Consider the following 18,090-nt stretch of genomic DNA (forward strand, 5'->3'; position numbering starts at 1 on the left):
CTTATGGTGTGTTCTTACCATTGCACATAAGGCCATACCAATGAATGTGTTTTATTGTTTCTTGTCCCAGTCAGTTAGAATCCATTAGTCCTTTGGTCACATCAATGGATATTGGTTTCTTGTCCCAACCATAGCAGATAAGGCCATACCAATGATATTTTTTTATTGTTTCTTGTCCCAGTCATGTTAGAATCCATGGCCCTTGGGCACAGCAATAGATATTGGTGTCTTGTCCTTACCATTGCACATAAGGCCATACCAATGAATGTTTTTTATTGTTTCTTGTTCCAGTCAGTTAGAATCCATTAGTCCTTTGGTCACATCAATGGATATTGGTTTCTCGTCCCTAGCATAGCAGATAAGGCCATACCAATGATATTTTTTATTGTTTCTTGTCCCAGTCATGTTAGAATCCATGGCCCTTGGGCACAGCAATAGATATTGGTGTCTTGTCCTTACCATTGCACATAAGGCCATATCAATGAATGTGTTTTATTGTTTCTTGTCCCAGTCAGTTAGAATCCTCTGGTCACATCAATGGATATTGGTTTCTTGTCCCCACCATAGCAGATAAGGCCATACCAATGATATTTTTTATTGTTTCTTGTCCCAGTCATATTAGAATCCATGGCCCTTGGGCACAGCAATAGATATTGGTGTCTTGTCCTTACCATTGCACATAAGGCCATACCAATGAATGTTTTTTATTGTTTCTTGTCCCAGTCAGTTAGAATCCATTAGTCCTTTGGTCACATCAATGGATATTGGTTTCTTGTCCCTACCATAGCAGATAAGGCCATACCAATGATATTTTTTATTGTTTCTTGTCCCAGTCATGTTAGAATCCATGGCCCTTGGGCACAGCAATAGATATTGGTACACTTTAACTCCTTTCTTTAGATATATAATCATGCCAAAACTGAAGAAAACATCAAATACTATGAAAGCACACTGTCATGCCATTTATATAGCTGAAAAGAGACAGGTCAGTTCATTCATTTCAAATCATAACTATGACATGACTCATCCTTACAATATTTCATTCTCAACTTCATCTTTAAACACAAAAATGAGATGATGATATAGATGACAGCTTAAAGTCCTTTTTTTCCAACCATCCACTTCCTCAACTCCTCTTCCACCAACAGCACTGTCAACCATTTTTTCCAAGACATTTCACTATCATCCCTGACCTCGCACACACCTTCATCAAATCCATTGTACAATTTCTTTTTGGCTCACCGTAGGGGAGTCTATACAATACCGCAGTGCCTATGAACTTAAAACTTTGTACACATGACCCCCTAGGTCAGATGACCCGTGACACTAAATTTCTGTCCGATCTGATTCTCTACTTGGCCACCAGGGGGCCAAATGTGGATATCTAAAAAGTGTGATATCTCGCTTATTAGTGACTTGTTTTCGATGAAACTTTTGTTGTAGGTACTCATAGCAAATATACATCTTATATCATACGGGTTTTTAATTTGACCTACTTTTCAAGGTCACAGAGGTCATATGGCGTAAATTGGCCGTTAGAGTGTAAACTATGGCACGTTTCTTAACCACTAAAGCTATGAACTTGAAACTTGGTACATATAACCCCCTATATCACATAGCCTCTGGTGCTGAATTTCAGTTTGATCTGATTCTCAACTTTGCCACCAGGGGGCCAAAAGTGGAAATCTAAAAAGTGTGATATCTCGCTTATTAGTGACTTGTTTTCGATAAAATTTTTATGGTAGGTACCCTTAGGAAGAATACATCACATATCTTACGGGTTTTTAATTTGACCTACTTTTCAAGGTCACAGAGGTCATATGGCGTAAATTGGCCGTTAGAGTGTAAACTATGGCACGTTTCTTAACCACTTAAGCTATGAACTTGAAACTTGGTACATATAACCCCCTATATCACATAGCCTCTGGTGCTGAATTTCAGTTTGATCTGATTCTCAACTTTGCCACCAGGGGGCCAAAAGTGGAAATCTAAAAAGTGTGATATCTTGCTTATAAGTGACTTGTTTTCGATAAAATTTTTATGGTAGGTACCCTTAGGAAGAATACATCACATATCTTACGGGTTTTCAATTTTACCTACTTTTCAAGGTCACAGAGGTCATATGGCGTAAATTGGCCGTTAGAGTGTAAACTATGGCACGTTTCTTAACCAGTAAAGCTGTGAACTTGAAACTTGGTGCATATAACCCCCTACATCAGATAACCTCTGATGCCAAATTTTGGCTCGATCTGATTCTTTATTCGGCCACCAGGGGGCCATAATGGAAAAAGTAAGAAGTGCAATATCTTGCTTATTTTTAGTGATTCGTTTTCAATAACATTTTTATGGTAGGTTCTCCTAGCAAGGATACATCACATATCATATGAGTTTTTGATCTGACCTGCTTTTCAAGGTCACAGAGGTCAAATGGCGTAAATTTGTCATTTGATTGTAACTATGGCACGTTTCTTAACCACTAAAGCTTTGAACTTGAAATTTGATACACATGACTCCCTACGTCATGTAACCTCGGACACCGAATTTCGATCTGATCTGGTACTCAACTCGGCCACCAGGAGGCCAAAACTAAAATAGGTAAAAAGTGCAATATCTCGTTTATTATCTCGTTTATTATTGACTTGTTTTTGATGATATTCTTATGGTACTTACTCCAAGCAACGATACATCACATGTCATACCGACTTTGGTTTGACCTATATACTATACATGTACAATGTTTCTTAATCTGGATGAATTACAAAGCACCAAATATCTATACGGTGAGCACAATGGCCCCTGGCCGTTTCATTTCTTTCCAGAACTACAAGAAAGTTGAATATTTTGTAGGCAACACTGATATCACTGATGATGTCATCATGGCAGCCATGAACCTTATGCATCTTTATGCAAATCGCCTCAAATACGAAGGACATATAGGTTACTATTCTCCAGCAGAGTTGCACTTTCTATCTCAAAGTGAAGATTCAAACAAACGTCCATTACCAATACCAGCAGACAAGGACTCAATATTAATCCATCCTCTAAAAAACCATTGGAGTACATCATACTATCATTCTACGTCTAAAAGAATTTACATCTACGATTCTTTAATGTCCTCGGAACATTTGCAACAAACATTCCTCCAGTTATGCCTTGTCTACAACCAGATAAACAATGATAATGTGGAATATGTTGATGTGACGCAACAATCAAGTGACCCTATTTGTGGCATCATGGCCATAGCCTTTGCATTCTCATGTCTACTTGGATTGAACCCGAAAAAAATAACTTATGATATTGGAAATACTAACAGTCGTTCATTCACGGGATGCCACCTCCAAGCACTAATCACCACTGTTTCCATAAACATGAAGATGTCCACCCCCTCGGATTTATACTGAAATCTTCACTGGCTGAAATCAGCATCACGGTACAACAATTCATCACTAGTTAGTTCAGGTATATACTAGTACTCTCAAGAGAGTCTTGCTACTTATACAGCCATACATATGCAATGAAGACTACGGCCATCTTCATCATGCACCATTTACTTACAGTAAGGTACTTGCTGTTACCTTCAGTTCAGTTCATTCTCAATGTTTTCAGACTCGATGAATAATTGAGAAATGACACACATTCTAATATACTAGTACACAAAATGCATCAATGATTAAATACAGATGCTTGTAGTCTTCATCATATATCTATACAACTTTGAAATTAACTTCTTCTTCTTGACTGCATAAAAATCATTCCCACAACCATTTTCAACCTGAACACTTCTTACTTCATATTGCACATCTTTTCAACTCTCCCAACCCTTCCTATTCCATATTGCAAACTAAACAAACATATAATTTTCCAAAACCTGGTTATTTGCCACGCCCAGCGTGCATCTTGTTCTAGGGTGTGTTGGTTCTGTCGTTGATTTCCAGCTGTGCTTTGATATGTTGAATAAGGCCGTTTTAGACCCTGTGTTTAGTATGGGTTGTGTGTTGTGTGCCTGGCTTGGCAAATGTTTGCATAAGGGTACAGAGTAATGAAGGATACATGTGATGTTTATATTTCGTGTAGCCGTGATTCTTTCTGACATCATTCTTGGGTTTCCTGTTTCTCTTGCGACCCCCAGCTCAGTTTAGCTCTGATTTTAAAAATGACTATACAGTCTCCTAGCTGCTATCTTCTTTCAACTACATATTTCATTTTACTCCTTCTGTTTAGTTGGTCATCTCTAGTTTCTCGTTGACGAATGCTATTTCCCCCCAATACTCTATCGTCAACGTGAAATGGGAGATGCACAGTGTCACTTGGGAACATACATGTTCAGCGAAGTCTCGAGTGCGGTTAAGCGAATTCACCGAGTACGGTTTAACAAAGGCAATATGTACGTTGAAATTCAGTTTCCAACGTATACTGCAGCATTCCATGGCACGATACTGGCATGGTGATCTATTTCTTTTTGTCTACATGAACATCCTGTCCAGAATCATCAATAAAGTTCTATATAAAACAGAACAAAAAGGTAAGCAAACAACAATTTGAATGATAGAATTTTACTTAAACTTTCAACAATAGTTCGTAATAAGCACAAAGCTTTGGTGTGCGATCAGTGTGGAGTGACTTGTCTGTCAAAATGGATGTTCAATCAGCACAAGGCACTCAAACATAGCATTGGCAAGAACATTTACAAGTGTGCGGTGTCTGGACATAAAGTGCACTCTCTGGGATAATGTATGAGATGGTGCTTGAGGAGACCGGGCATTTCCGTCGAAGTTTTCTCACAAAAGTTGCAAAGCAACATTGCTCCTGAAATAGAATAAAGTATTTGGCTAATTGAAGGCAATTCCCATGCCCCTTTGGCATCAACGATCAGTTATTGCTGGTAAGGTTACATTTTAGATATGAAAATGAAATATGACTGTCTGGGCCGAATTTCAAGTCAAATGCGAGAAATGATTTTTAATTGTTGGACCATACAACCCGTACACTTTCAGTACGTTACATTGCTAAACCAGTGTACAGTAGAATTGCTAAACATCGTACAAGTGAAGATGTTTTGCGCTGCATCTCAGCAATGCGAAATGCATATTACTTGCTACTGAACCGGATTAAACCACAGTAAAAATAGGTACCACCTGGAAAAATCATGGCAAAATGGAAGTTTATTGAACCGTACATATTGGTTGCTAAAACGATACGGTTATCCACCGTGGTTACTTTCATGTACTGCTATGACTGTCTGCTATGGTTACACTTGTACAGTCATGACAGTGATACAGGTAACCATAGTGGACAGTCTCCCTTATTTTATTGATTTTAAGACACTTTATAGAACACTAATTGAGCCAAATGCTTGTTATCATATATACCTATTCTGTTGTATATGCTACACAGCACAGCCAATGCAATAATCTCCACAACTTAGGTAGATATGGGAGAAATAAACACATTTTGTACCCTGATTTAGGCAAAGGTCTACAAAAATACTGCTTTTTCTACTTATTCAAGACAGCTGCATCATCAATATAAACCTATTAACAGACGTCTTTAAGTTATCATCTAAAAACCAGGTCGATTGTCCTAGAACTGGAATTATTTGTTGATGAATCTGCCGGAGTTTTCAAATTTGTTATTGTCATCTGCTAGCACTGTTGTAACCATAGTGTACAGTGACTTACTGACACTGTCCGAATCCCCACACTGATTACGCTGTGAGCTAAAGGATGGCCTACCTGAGGCATCCATTGGAAAGAGCGAAGTTCCTGGACGCGGATGAGATCGTTACTTCATACTGTTTTTCTCTCCGTCCATACTTTAATAGAGAGCTGTTTTTTCTCTGCTTCTCCAAAAATATTACCTTCTTTTCTGGGCTCTTTTACTGTCATGTGACTCTTTGGTTTCAATTTTGTGATTTATTTTTTCTGCGTATATTGTCATATTTTTGGCATCAAAGACCAGGGTTTTCCATCCCTTCACTTTTAGTGTCTTTTTTATTAAACTGCCGACATAATAGTCGGTAGTTTCCTTGGTTTTTCACATTTCTCTCTTTCTTCCTCTGCCTACTTTCAACTACATATCTAACCAACTTTAAGGGATAACTCACGAAAGACAATAGCTAACGCTTTCAAAATGTCAGGGTTGGCAGAAAAGTACCTCGGCAAGAACCCTTTTGATTTCTAGCTTCATCAAATTCATAGAAATTGTTATTTTGACATGTTTGTTGTTCGTCTCAAAAAGTGTTCCCATTTAAAGAAAATAGCCCGAGTCTGAATTCCCTGTTACGTGCCACCTATTGCCCTACCTCCGGCATATGGCATTAACTGGCGTTAACCTTGGAGGGTCCAAGACTCGGAAAATCGAGTGCTCACGTAGACTGGAAAAGCTGTCAGCAATCTCCCTGTAAAGGTGCTATACAGTGCATGTGCACAGAACGCCTCAGCAGCTTGCATGAAAAGTAGTTCAATGTTTCATGGGCTATTATCGGTGAGTAGGCCCTATAGCCAATCCATCCACTCACAATTGCTGAGCTGCAGTTCAATCAGACAAAATTATAGTTGTGGCATTTCTAATTACAATCAGTTCTGTATCTGTGTAATAATTTGAATCAATGGTTTTGGGAGTCATGACCGCCAGACCCCGTTAGCGAAAGATGAGCAAAATAGGTGGAATGCCTCTCAGCTGGATGTTTATAATAGGTCAGATAAGCTGATTGATTGCACTCCAAGGCCTTCCTCCTAGACATCTGCTATTGCACTACAGACACCACCTGCTGTGTTAGGTTTACCTGTCTTACTGGGTTCATTACACTTGGTGCAATATGGGTATGTGGATTAGTGGATTAGATCAATGCACTCAATGTGTTGCTGAATTCGTGCCATGAATTGTTATATAATGTTATATAATGATGAGTCATGGATTGGTCAAGGAACAGTTGCTTCAATGATTGTGATGCAGAGAAGCAGTGTATGCTTCTGCATTGGTTTCTATCTGATGTCCATGAAATTTCGTTCAAAGTCACTCTACAAACCCTTGGCAGATTTGAAGCAATATTCCTGTTTGTCACTGTTACAATACACCTTGGGATTTCACCCCAGACTGACCATAAAATTCCTAGGCCAAGGTCTACATGGTCTGTGTGTTAACAGAACAGGTAAAGATGAAACAGCATGCTTCATGCTAAACTGGACATAGCATGATAGGCAGTATATCCACACCTGATGCATTGCAATTTTTTTAGCTTAAGTTGAAATTGGACGGATAGTTCTCACCTGGCTACAGGGAGTCTGTGTCAGTAAGTAGGCCACGCAATAGCATACATTATATAGGCCGCAGGGATGTGTACTATTTTCAAGTTAGGTCGAGATAGAGGCAAGGCTCCTCTCCTATGAGTAAGAGTGGGGGTGGTCAAATTCGGATGGATGACAGTGAGCCCAGGGTAATCTAGTTGTACCCCATTCTGTCCCACCGCTTTGCACACGATCGCTCTTCGCAGGGCGGAACAATATTGTTTAAAGCCTTCAAGGCCCCTACGTCATTATTGTTTACAGGCCTAACTTGAAAAGCAAGGTACATGTTTTAACCAGTCTGATTAAAAACTATGAAAAAAAAGAAATGTTTTTTTCACATAGGCCTACTATAAACAAACAGTCCGAAAAAGCAGTTACATCCTGCTCCATGATCAACTACAATATTGCAATATAGAAACAATCATCAGACAGGACCAATCAGGTCTTCATCTGAAGCATTGCCATTAGGCCTACATTGAGTACACTCTGATTTTGTCAGATGATGTGCCACTTACAGGCAGGAGTAACGATAACAAATTCCGTAACACCTGCTGTGGTAGGTCAGCCAGACATGCCATAGGCTAGATTGCGCTAATCTCTGATCACGCCTGATTACCCTAATAACAACATCATCGGGCAATTCAAAGAGAAACTCCAACCTCACGGCCTCAATGCATTTGCCTTTGCAACCTGAGGTTCGCTTTTTGACCTTCGCTAACGGGATCTGGCTGTAATGGTAGGAATCTATTGGTATTGTGAATGACCAATGCGCGAAAATGTCTGTTGAAGATAGGGATGCCATAAAGACATTTGAGGACTGCCTGTCTTTTGATGGAGAACTTTATATAGTTGGGATACCGTGGAAAGGAATTGTCCGCAATTAAAGGATGATTACAGCCAGGTGCTTGGACTCTGTCGAAAGGAGATTGAAAGTTGGCAATCAAGGCAGTTTGAACTACAAGGAAGCGATAGAGCAGTATGAAAACATGGGTTTTTCGGAAAAGGTCAACAGTGACGTTGACCAGGCCAAGACTGTCTAATACCTTCCTCATCATGCAGTAGTAAGAGAGGATAAAACTACAACCAAGACAAGAATCGTATTCGATGCATCGGCACGTGATAAGCATGGCGTGTCATTGAATGATTGCCTACACCAAGGTCCCGCCTTTCAGCCTTGTCGCCGTATTGCTGCGATTTCGTAGGAACAACATCGCATTGATGGCAGATGTGAAGAAGATGTTTCTTCAAATCAAGCTTAGAGAGGTGGATCGTGATGTGCATCGATACCTATGGAGAGATGGGAACTCAGACCGGCCTCCAGAGATCTACAGAATGAACCGAATCACATTTGGGGTAAATGCGAGTCCATTTCTTGCCATAGCGACCGTGAAGCATCACACTCAAAGGCTTGAGAAGGTTTACCCGCAAGCGGTAAGAGAGATCCAAGACAATATGTATGTTGACAACTGCCTGTCGGGAGCAGCTGGAGTCCCACAAGCTTTAGACCTGAAGACAGTGGTGGTTTTGATTTGACCAAGTTGGCTAGTAACTCAACAAAGAAGTTATGGAGCAGATAGAACCTCAGGATAGAGCTCCATCCGCTTTGTTTGACATGAGCACGGGTGAGTCACTAAAGACACCAGGGATTGCATGGAATACATCAGAGGACACCTTCCGCTTCACAACGGTGAAGAATTTGATTAACTTTGAGGATCCTGAAACAAAACAGAGTCTCTTAAGTATCGCATCGAAAATAATTGATCCCATGGGAATGCTATCACCTTATGTCATCAGAGCAAAGTTGCTTTTCCAAGAGTTATGGCAGAAGGGTTTAGGCTTGGATGATACATTGGATGAGACAACAGCACAGCATTGGCGCATATGGAAAGGAGGCTGAAGGTGTTGGATCAATTGGAGATTCCCCGATGTTTACCCCATGATACTAGGAGAAATCTCAAGCATTGAACTTCATGGATTTGGAGACGCATCAGAGAAGGCGTACGGAGCAGCAGTATACATCAGAGTGGTAGACAAGAATGGGTACACCGCAACAAGATTGGTGATGTCAAAGTCAAAAGTAGCGCCAGTGAAGATAGTGTCACTACCTAGACTTGAACTTCTAGCGGTTGTAGTAAATACAAGATTAGCCAAGTTCGTCAAGGAGTCACTATCAAGAAACATAGACAGAGTTACAATGTGGACAGACAGTACAGTAACACTTGCTTGGATACGCAAGCCTAGTCATGTCTGAAAGACGTTTGTAGCTAATAGAGTGGAGGAAATCCAGACAACTTGGGAACCTGAGCTATGGAGACACTGTCCAGGAAAATATAATCCTAGCAATTAACTGAACTGTGGATTGCCAGCAGAAGACTAAGTCAACCATGAGGAATGGTGGAGTGGACCTCAGTGGTTACCGTTGTCGACAGATATGTGGCCCAAGGGGAAGTTGTCAGATGAGTCAAGTGAAGATCTAGAGGAGAAGAAGACAACAACCAATTCCAATGTGGCCATCGTTGAGGAGCCTCCCAAGAATTCCTCCATAGTTGGTAGCAGATTTGGTTCATGGTACAAGTTACCCGAGTGACAGCGAGAGTCTTTTTGGTCATACAGAAGTTGAGGGGGAGAATTCAGGATGGTGAAAATACAGCTGGAAAGATACCAATACTCAACGTTGAAGATATCAGAAAGGCAGAGTTTTACTGGTATCGCCACATTCAGAGGAGCACATATAAAGACGAAATCGAGACGTTGGAGAATGGAGGTGTTCTCACGGATAGTCGTATCGTTAAATCGGATCCCAAATTTGAAGAAGTCAACAGAGTGCTCAGAGTAGGCGGCAGGTTACAGTACTCGGAGTTGAAAGAGGAGACCAAGCACCAAGTGATACTTCCGCACAACCATCCAATCGTGGACAAAATAGTCATAGACATGCATGAGGAGTGCATGCATGCAGGATCGGAAACAGTTGTTACGAACTTGAGAAGCAAGATTTGGGGAACTCAGGTCAGGAGGGGTGTCAAGAGGATTCTAAACAAATGTCTTATCTGTGAAGTACAAAGAGCATGTCCATCCGAACAGAAGATGGTGCTGCTTCCTTAAGATAGTGTGTCCTTTTCGCCTGCCTTCTCTGTGGTTGGTGTAGATTTTGCTGGGCCGTTGTACGTACTCGAGGTACGTGGAAAAGACAAGCCGGAGAAGGTGTATATTTGCCTCTTCACCTGTGCGACGTTGAGAAGGTACATCTAGAGTTGACTCATCGACTAACAACAGACGATTTTCTTCAGGCATTGAGAAGAAGGGTTAACCACTGAGGGGTCTGCAACACACTGTGGTCTGATAATGCGCGAACATTCAAGTCTGCAGGGTCTTTCATCAAAAAGGTATTCGTTAGGGCAATTAGCATCAAAGAAAAAGTGTTGGATACAGATGCTTTGACTATGCAGTCAGCTGCCAATGGGATAGAATGGAAATTTATCGTAGAGCGAGGTCCATGGCGAGGTGGCTGGTGGAAGCGGTTCATTCGGTCAGTCATGGAGTCATTGAGGAGAGTGTTAGGGAAAGAACTTCTTAGATACACTGAGCTGTACACAGTCTTGACAGATGTTGAAGCTGCGATCAACTCTTGACCATTGACAACCATAAGTGATGATAGTACAGATCTTGAAACTCTAACCCCAGCTGATCTTGCATTGGGAAGGCTGCTAATGGGAATACCAGATGTTGCAGAAGAAACATGGGAGGCAGCTGATATAAATGTGATCCAGCGCTACTTTTATAGACAGAAGTTGACCAATCACTTCTGGAAGAGATGGCAAAACAAATATCTACCAAGTCTTACAGTGAGGAAAAAGTGGGAAACTGAGAAGCCACCGGTAGAAGTTGGAAGTATTGTGCTGATATCTGAGGATCGTACACCAAGAGGAAGTTGGCTGCAAGGACCAGTGGATGAAGTCTATATGGGAAAGGATGGAATCTGCAGGACCGTCGCAGTAAGGATGAAGAAGGGCGTACTAAAGAGACCGATTCAACGATTACACCACTTAAGAGGCGGTGGCGGATGGCAAAGCTGATGTTAGCAGCGAAACTGGCTCAAGTTCCACTCCAAACCCATGCTATGTTAGTGATCTCAGATCTAGCGTTGAAGATGAGAAAAATATTCCTGCTGAAAGTACTGGTCGAGATAGCAAAGATACATGTACAGACGATAGCGAGAATATGGAAAATGCCATTATGCACAATCCCCATGGTGAGGACGACTTTGCGAACAATAGTTTTGGTTGAATGCGGGTAGACGTATTGGAATTTTTAGAAATCTAAAGTATAAAATCACCAGAAAAAATTTAGAAACTATTTATAATTCATTCATCCGCCCTATTATGGAGTATGCTGATGTAATTTGGGATGGAATTCCTGATTATCAGGTTGATAGATTAGAAAAGATTCAGATAGATGCTCTTCGAATTATTACAGGTCTCACTGTTAGCTGTTCAAATCCAAAGTTGTATTTAGAATCAGGGTATACACCTCTCGCAATTAGACGTAAACTACATAGGCATGTTATGTTTTATAAAATGGTCCATGGGGAAACCCTGACGTATCTGTCAGATCTGCTCCCTCAGCGAGTTGGTGAAAATAATCGGTATAACCTCAGAAACCAGAATGATTTTGTACCCTACTTGTGTCACACTGAATCATATTATCACTCATTTTTCCCTGCAACTACAAGAGAATGGAATGAACTACCTTTGTATGTAAGAAATGCTCAATCTGTAGGTGTTTTTAAGAAATTACTTCAAGACATTTTGTTTACCACTAAGCCACCCTTATGGTTTTATTGTAGCAGTACGAGAGAGGGTAGTATTTTCCATAGTCGTTTACGGAACGGCTGCAGTGGTTTAAACCATCATTTATATGTTAATCATGTGATTGAAAATCCAAGTTGTCAATTTTGTCTGCTAAATGGGATTGAAGATTCTTTTCATTATTTCTTCGACTGTACTCGCTTTATTCAACAGCGATATGAATTGTTTCATGAACTCCATCTTCGATTCCCACCCCCCTTCATATTTACACTTCAAGATTTCCTCTTTGGTAGAGAGACACTGTCTCTGTCTGACAATAATTTTATATTCAAAAAAGTACAGAAGTTTATTGTAAAAACTAAACGCTTTTCACGAATTTGATTTTTCTTAAGGTGTTCTTAAGGTTCCACAGAAATTTTTCCTCTTTACGCTATGTTCTTTGTGCCGACATTCAAAACTGTAAAATTGTAGTTGTAGGGGCCATAGGATTTAAGCATTGTTTTGCTTTTTTATGTCCCCTTTTCCAAAAATGTATTTGTATTTTTCTATTTGTCTGAATAAAGATATATATATAAAAAAAAATGCGGGTAGACCAAGGTGGGGAGGATGTTCCGATCCGTTCCAAATACGGGCGACTCGCTCAAAAGCTGCGGCGATTTGTCCATGATCAACACACACCGCGACGGTATGTCCAGAACTAAGTACACATGTGTGAGTAATGTGTAGTGTCATGTGTATACAATGTCGATTAAATGATTTGTAAATTGTACTGTTTTTTCTATATCTGCCACGTGCAATTGTTTTTTTGTCCTCCGCCGGCTACGGGCTGCGACATATGTTATTGTTTATTTCATTGAAATTGAATTCACCTAGTGGTGGTATCTGTAAGTTTTTCAAGATTTTACTTATTTGATAGTAAGCATGAAACCTGTAAAATGATCTCATCATTGGATCACTGTGGTTTAAATGGTCTTTAATTGAAATCCCACAACCAGTTGTTGCAAACCATACAGCCATGTTAAATTGGTTCTGATAAAAAGATAATAGGTTATTCATCAGTGTTCAGGCGTTATCCTGACCCGAGTAAAATAATAGGACTGTATGTGACTAAGAGACGAAAATAACAAACATAATAAAGTTCCAAGACTCACCCTTGTTGTCTTCTATACTTTAGTCGACCATTTCAGTGTCTATCTAGCCGCATGTGGAGTGGCTGGCTCGAAGCTGCCAACATTCATCCTGCTGCTGTCCACATACGTTTTATATATATATATATATATGTATACAAGTTCCAATCCACGAATTGATAGAATCATGAATTCAATGAATAACGAGCACTACGCGAACGTAACAATTATGGAGGCGGTGGCGTTCCGTAAGTTAATAAATGTACAAAGCAAACTAATTTAATCACGGAACCGCGAACGATGCGGTTACTCAAAGACAACTTCTAATGATCAACGACAAACACGATATAAGACAAAGTTTATACATAAACGGACATGTTAAAAGCCGGAGACGCGCCGAGCTAGCTCGAAAATAAATAAATCAACACGTGCATCGGCCCGCGAAAAGGTCAAGGTTCAATGCAACGCATCACGAACATAGGCAGGCGGCGGTCCCGCGAAAACTCGAAATGATACTGATTATAAACGGCGATCACTAAGAAAACACATGAAGATGACTTCTAAAACAACACAATGCGGTTTCTCTAATGGTTAATCCTCCTGAAGAATATCACAAATCCGTGAACTGAATCGAATAAAGGTCTAAAGAAATCACTAATTAAAGGAGCAAACGCTAGTCCCATGAAAGTCCGCCATAACTTTTTTCTCCTCTCTCTCCGGCTATTTTTAGCTCATAATGTAACTGTGACGACGTGACCCAGATTCCGCTCAGCCGTCACTCGCCCCAACATGCTCCCCTCCGTGGCTTGACTCCGGGGAGTCAAACACCCTATTCTTGTTGGAGTCTCTTACGTTGAGTGGACACAACCTGCTTATCGGTCGTACAAAAGTCTTTCCGCCCGATAGCACTCTCACACTTCGAACGTGCCCATCCTGACATGGCAGGGTCACTACTACTCTACCCAATGGCCATCTCCCTTTTGGGTTATGTGGATCCGCAACGATCACTATATCGTCCACTTGCATGTCGTCCTTTTCATCGACCCACTTTCCTCGCATCTGCAGGAGGTTCAGGAATTCTTTGTTCCATCGAGTCCACACCTGGCCAATCAGCTCTTGAGTATATCTCCTCTGATGCCTGGGGTCACAGGCAACTTCTTCTGGCACTCTCAGTGCTAATTGTCCTCCCGCTTGTCCTATAAGGAAGTGATTAGGAGTAAGGACATCTTCGTCCTTGGGATCTCCGCTACAATATGTGAGTGGCCGAGAATTCATCCTGCCCCCTTCCTTGATAAGGGCTGTCTGGAATTCCTCTTCGGTGACTCGGGCCTCTCCGAGTATTGCCTTGAGAGCACGCTTCACCGACTTTACCATTGCTTTAAACAGACCCCCATGATGAGATCCCCATGGGGGGTTGGGGGGTTGAAGTCCCACTTTATGCCGACGTTCGCAGCTTTGTCCACAATCCGATTTTTATCTAGCGCATGCACAAGCTCTCGCAGCTCGCGTTCACCGCCTACAAAGTTAGTTCCGTTGTCTGATACGACGAGCTCAGGCTTTCCACGACGAGCGACCATACGCGAAAATGCGCATAAAAACGTGTCAGTGTCCAATGTGAATGCGACCTCAAGGTGAATGGCGCGTGATGTCGTACATGTAAATAAGTAAATCCAGCGCTTCTCAGAACATCGGCGTGTTATTCTAACGAGAAACGGACCTGCGTAATCAATCCCAACTTGCGCAAAGGCTCGCAGCGGAACAGTGACACGGTATTCCGGCAACAGTGCCATTTCTTGTGTTTTGGGTTTTTTCCTCCGTTCGATGCATTTCAAACACTCCCGACCTACGCGTTTGACTTCTTCTCGTCCGTTGACGATCCAGTATTTCTGTCTGATTTCCGCTAAGATAGCATTGGTCCCCTTTGCATGCTTCCCATCAGTCTCTGATGAGCAAGGTAGTGAGATGATTCCGTGGCGGCAGAATATACGGATGTTTGGCATTGTATGGGAGATTTGAGCTTTGCAACCGTCCCCCTACTCGAAGTATTCCATTTTGATCTAAGAATGGCATCAATAGTTTCAAAGGTTTAACAGGACATGAATTGCCCTTTTTTAGCGCTGTGATTATCGCTTTGTAGTGCTCATGTTGCACTTGGCGAATGATAACTTCCTCAGCTGATTCCAGCTCCTGTACACTGAGGATGGGGTCAGGCCTCTTCTGGCCTCTGGGTTTGACTCTGAGCAACCTGATGAAACGTAACACCCTGGCTGTCACTCTAACAAGCCTAGTCCAACTTGTGTATCGACTACAATCGATGGGGAACTCCAAAACTCCTCCTGTGTCTGCAACTGAAGCTGTCGACACTGCACTGGTAACCATAGATCCTACTTTGTCCTTTTTTACCTCCTCTCTAGCTGGTGCAGACAATTCCTCAGAAGTAATGCGAGTTTGTGGCCATTCTTCTTCCCCTTCATGAAGAAAGTTCGTTCCTTCGGTCCATAGCTGTTCCTCGATCAGGTTATCCATACTTTTCCCACGAGTTGCGAGATCAGCTGGATTGACTGTTCCTGGCACGTGTCGCCACTGGGTTGGGTTCGAGTGCTCCTGAATCTCTCCGATCCTATGTGACACGAAGGGCTTGTATCTTCTCGACTGGCCACGAATCCAATGGATGACATCCATGCTATCTGTCCAGAAGAGCAGGACATCGACTTTCAAGAGGTCATTGACTTTCAAAGCTAGCAAAAGGCCTAGGACAGCCCCCATCAGCTCTAATCGAGGTATGCTAACTGATTTCAATGGCGTCACGCGAGCTTTGGCTAAGACGATTCTAACGGTGACAGACCCAGTCTGGTAGGTGCATCTCAAATATACGACGGCCACATATGCCATGCTCGAGGGGTCCGTGAAAGTGTGGATCTCTGTCGAAATAGGCTGGTCTCTTGCCGATTTTAAGCACCTCGTGATTTCATAGCTTCCAACCTTGGGCAACTCCTCCACCCATGCTCAAACCTGCTTGTCAAGTGCGTTCGGAAACTGCTCATCCCAGCCTAGTCCTATCCAGGCATGTTGGAGCAGCATCTTTGCCATTATAACAAAAGGTGCGAGGAGTTGCAACGGGTCAAACAGCCTGGCTATAAGACTCAGCAGCATTCTCTTCGTGATGACTTCCAAATCCGGTGGTGTGTATGAGTACCCGAAAACATCCTTTTCGTCGTCCCACTTAACCCCCAAGGTCTTTATACTGGGTAGTTCCGATTCCTCTAGATCTAGTATAGTTGGGGCTCGATCTTCGACTGGTACATCTCTGAGAACTTCTGGGCTGTTACTGCACCACTTGCATATGCGACATCCAGCTTTTAGAAGTAACTCAGTGAGCTCCCGTCGCAACCTAACGATCTCTTCGACTGTGTCCAAGGAAGACATGGCATCATCCATGTAAATAGAGTTTTGACACGTGTCTGCAGCCAAAGGAAACTCTGCCTGATTCTTCTCTGCATTAAATCGAATCACATACTGTGCTAAGAAGGGGGATGCCCTGTCTCCAAATAGCAGCCTCGAAGCTTCATAGACCAGGATGGGCGAATCTGTGTCCAAGTCCCGCCACAAAATGCGATGGAAACGTCGATCCTCCTCTTTCAGTATGATTTGACTAAACATTTCTTTAATATCACCGACGAGGGCGACCACTCCCCTCCAAAATGTGACCAAAATGTCAACAATTTCCAACTGAAGCTTGGGCCCAGGCAGCATTTCTTCATTCAGGCTTTTGCCTTCGTATGTGGCAGCGCCATCATACACAACACGAACTTTTGTGGTTACACAATCTTCCTTAACCACACCAAAATGGGGTAAATACCAACTAGGCTTATAAATGTCACCTTTTGGTACCTCTTGGATGTATCCTTTCCGGATGTTTTCCCTGAACACCTCTTTGTAACGATCAGCTATCTCAGGTTTTCTCCGTAGAGAGTTCTCCAGGCTTCGTAGCCTCCTCTCTGCTGCCAGCCTGTTGTCTGGCAAAGACGGACGTTCCTGTTTCCAGGGTATTCCTATCTCATATCTATCCCCCGAGTTTTTCAAGGAGTCTGAGGCTTTCCTGACGGCCAACTTTTCATCAGGTGTCATATCCGTCTCATCCTGTTTTGGTGTGATAACACCCATGTTCCACAGGTTCCGAAGCTGAGTGTCAACAATTTTCTCAGACTCAGTTGAGGTGGCACTTCAATAGGTCTTCGCGAAATATGTCCACATTCTGGCCCCTTCTTCTGTAGGTTCTAGCGGTCCCACACAGGTCGAGCCTAACGGAGTCTTGCGGGCGATAGGATCTCCCTTCTCGCCACATCTTTCCTCCAGTGCTAGCATAAGTTCCGGGTGATCCGATCCGATGACGATGTCTACTCTTTTTTGCCTGGCAACCTTTTGAAACACAATGCCACGGAGATGCTCCCAGTTTCCTTGCAAAGATCTCCAATCTGGTAAATGCAATCCCTCGCATAGAGAGTCTAGTGTACGTACCCCCAGTCTGCACTTCATGTCTCCGTCCAAGCTTTCGATTTCGATAGTCACTAAGCCGCTCGGTACGGTAGTCCCTGCAGTGCCCCGATCGACAAGAGTGGACATGGTGAGATCAGTGGGATTCTTGATTTTTTTTCCTACTGCCTCGGCGATTTCAGCGCGGATATACGATGAATCTGATCCGTCGTCTAAAAAGGCATTTACGCGATTTCAATGGTTATCTTTTCGATAAGATTAACCGGTAGAATCCGCAGGCCGACACGAGTGGTTTTCACCTTTCCATCTCTCCCTAGACCGAAACTACTATGTGTCTTTCCTGGAGTGGTGGATTTTGCCTGTGGCTCCTTTTGTCCC

The 18,090-nt window shown here is 42.3% G+C and overlaps 1 protein-coding gene across 8 annotated transcripts in view; it reads left to right on the forward strand.

Annotated features, from left to right (window-relative positions):
• The window catches only part of LOC135493048 (tetraspanin-18B-like), a 228,892-nt gene that overhangs the window by 162,762 nt on the left and 48,040 nt on the right, over positions 1-18,090 (forward strand). The window lies entirely within an intron of this gene.

This window comes from Lineus longissimus, chromosome 8, assembly GCF_910592395.1.
Source record: "Lineus longissimus chromosome 8, tnLinLong1.2, whole genome shotgun sequence".
Classification (NCBI taxonomy): domain Eukaryota; kingdom Metazoa; phylum Nemertea; class Pilidiophora; order Heteronemertea; family Lineidae; genus Lineus; species Lineus longissimus.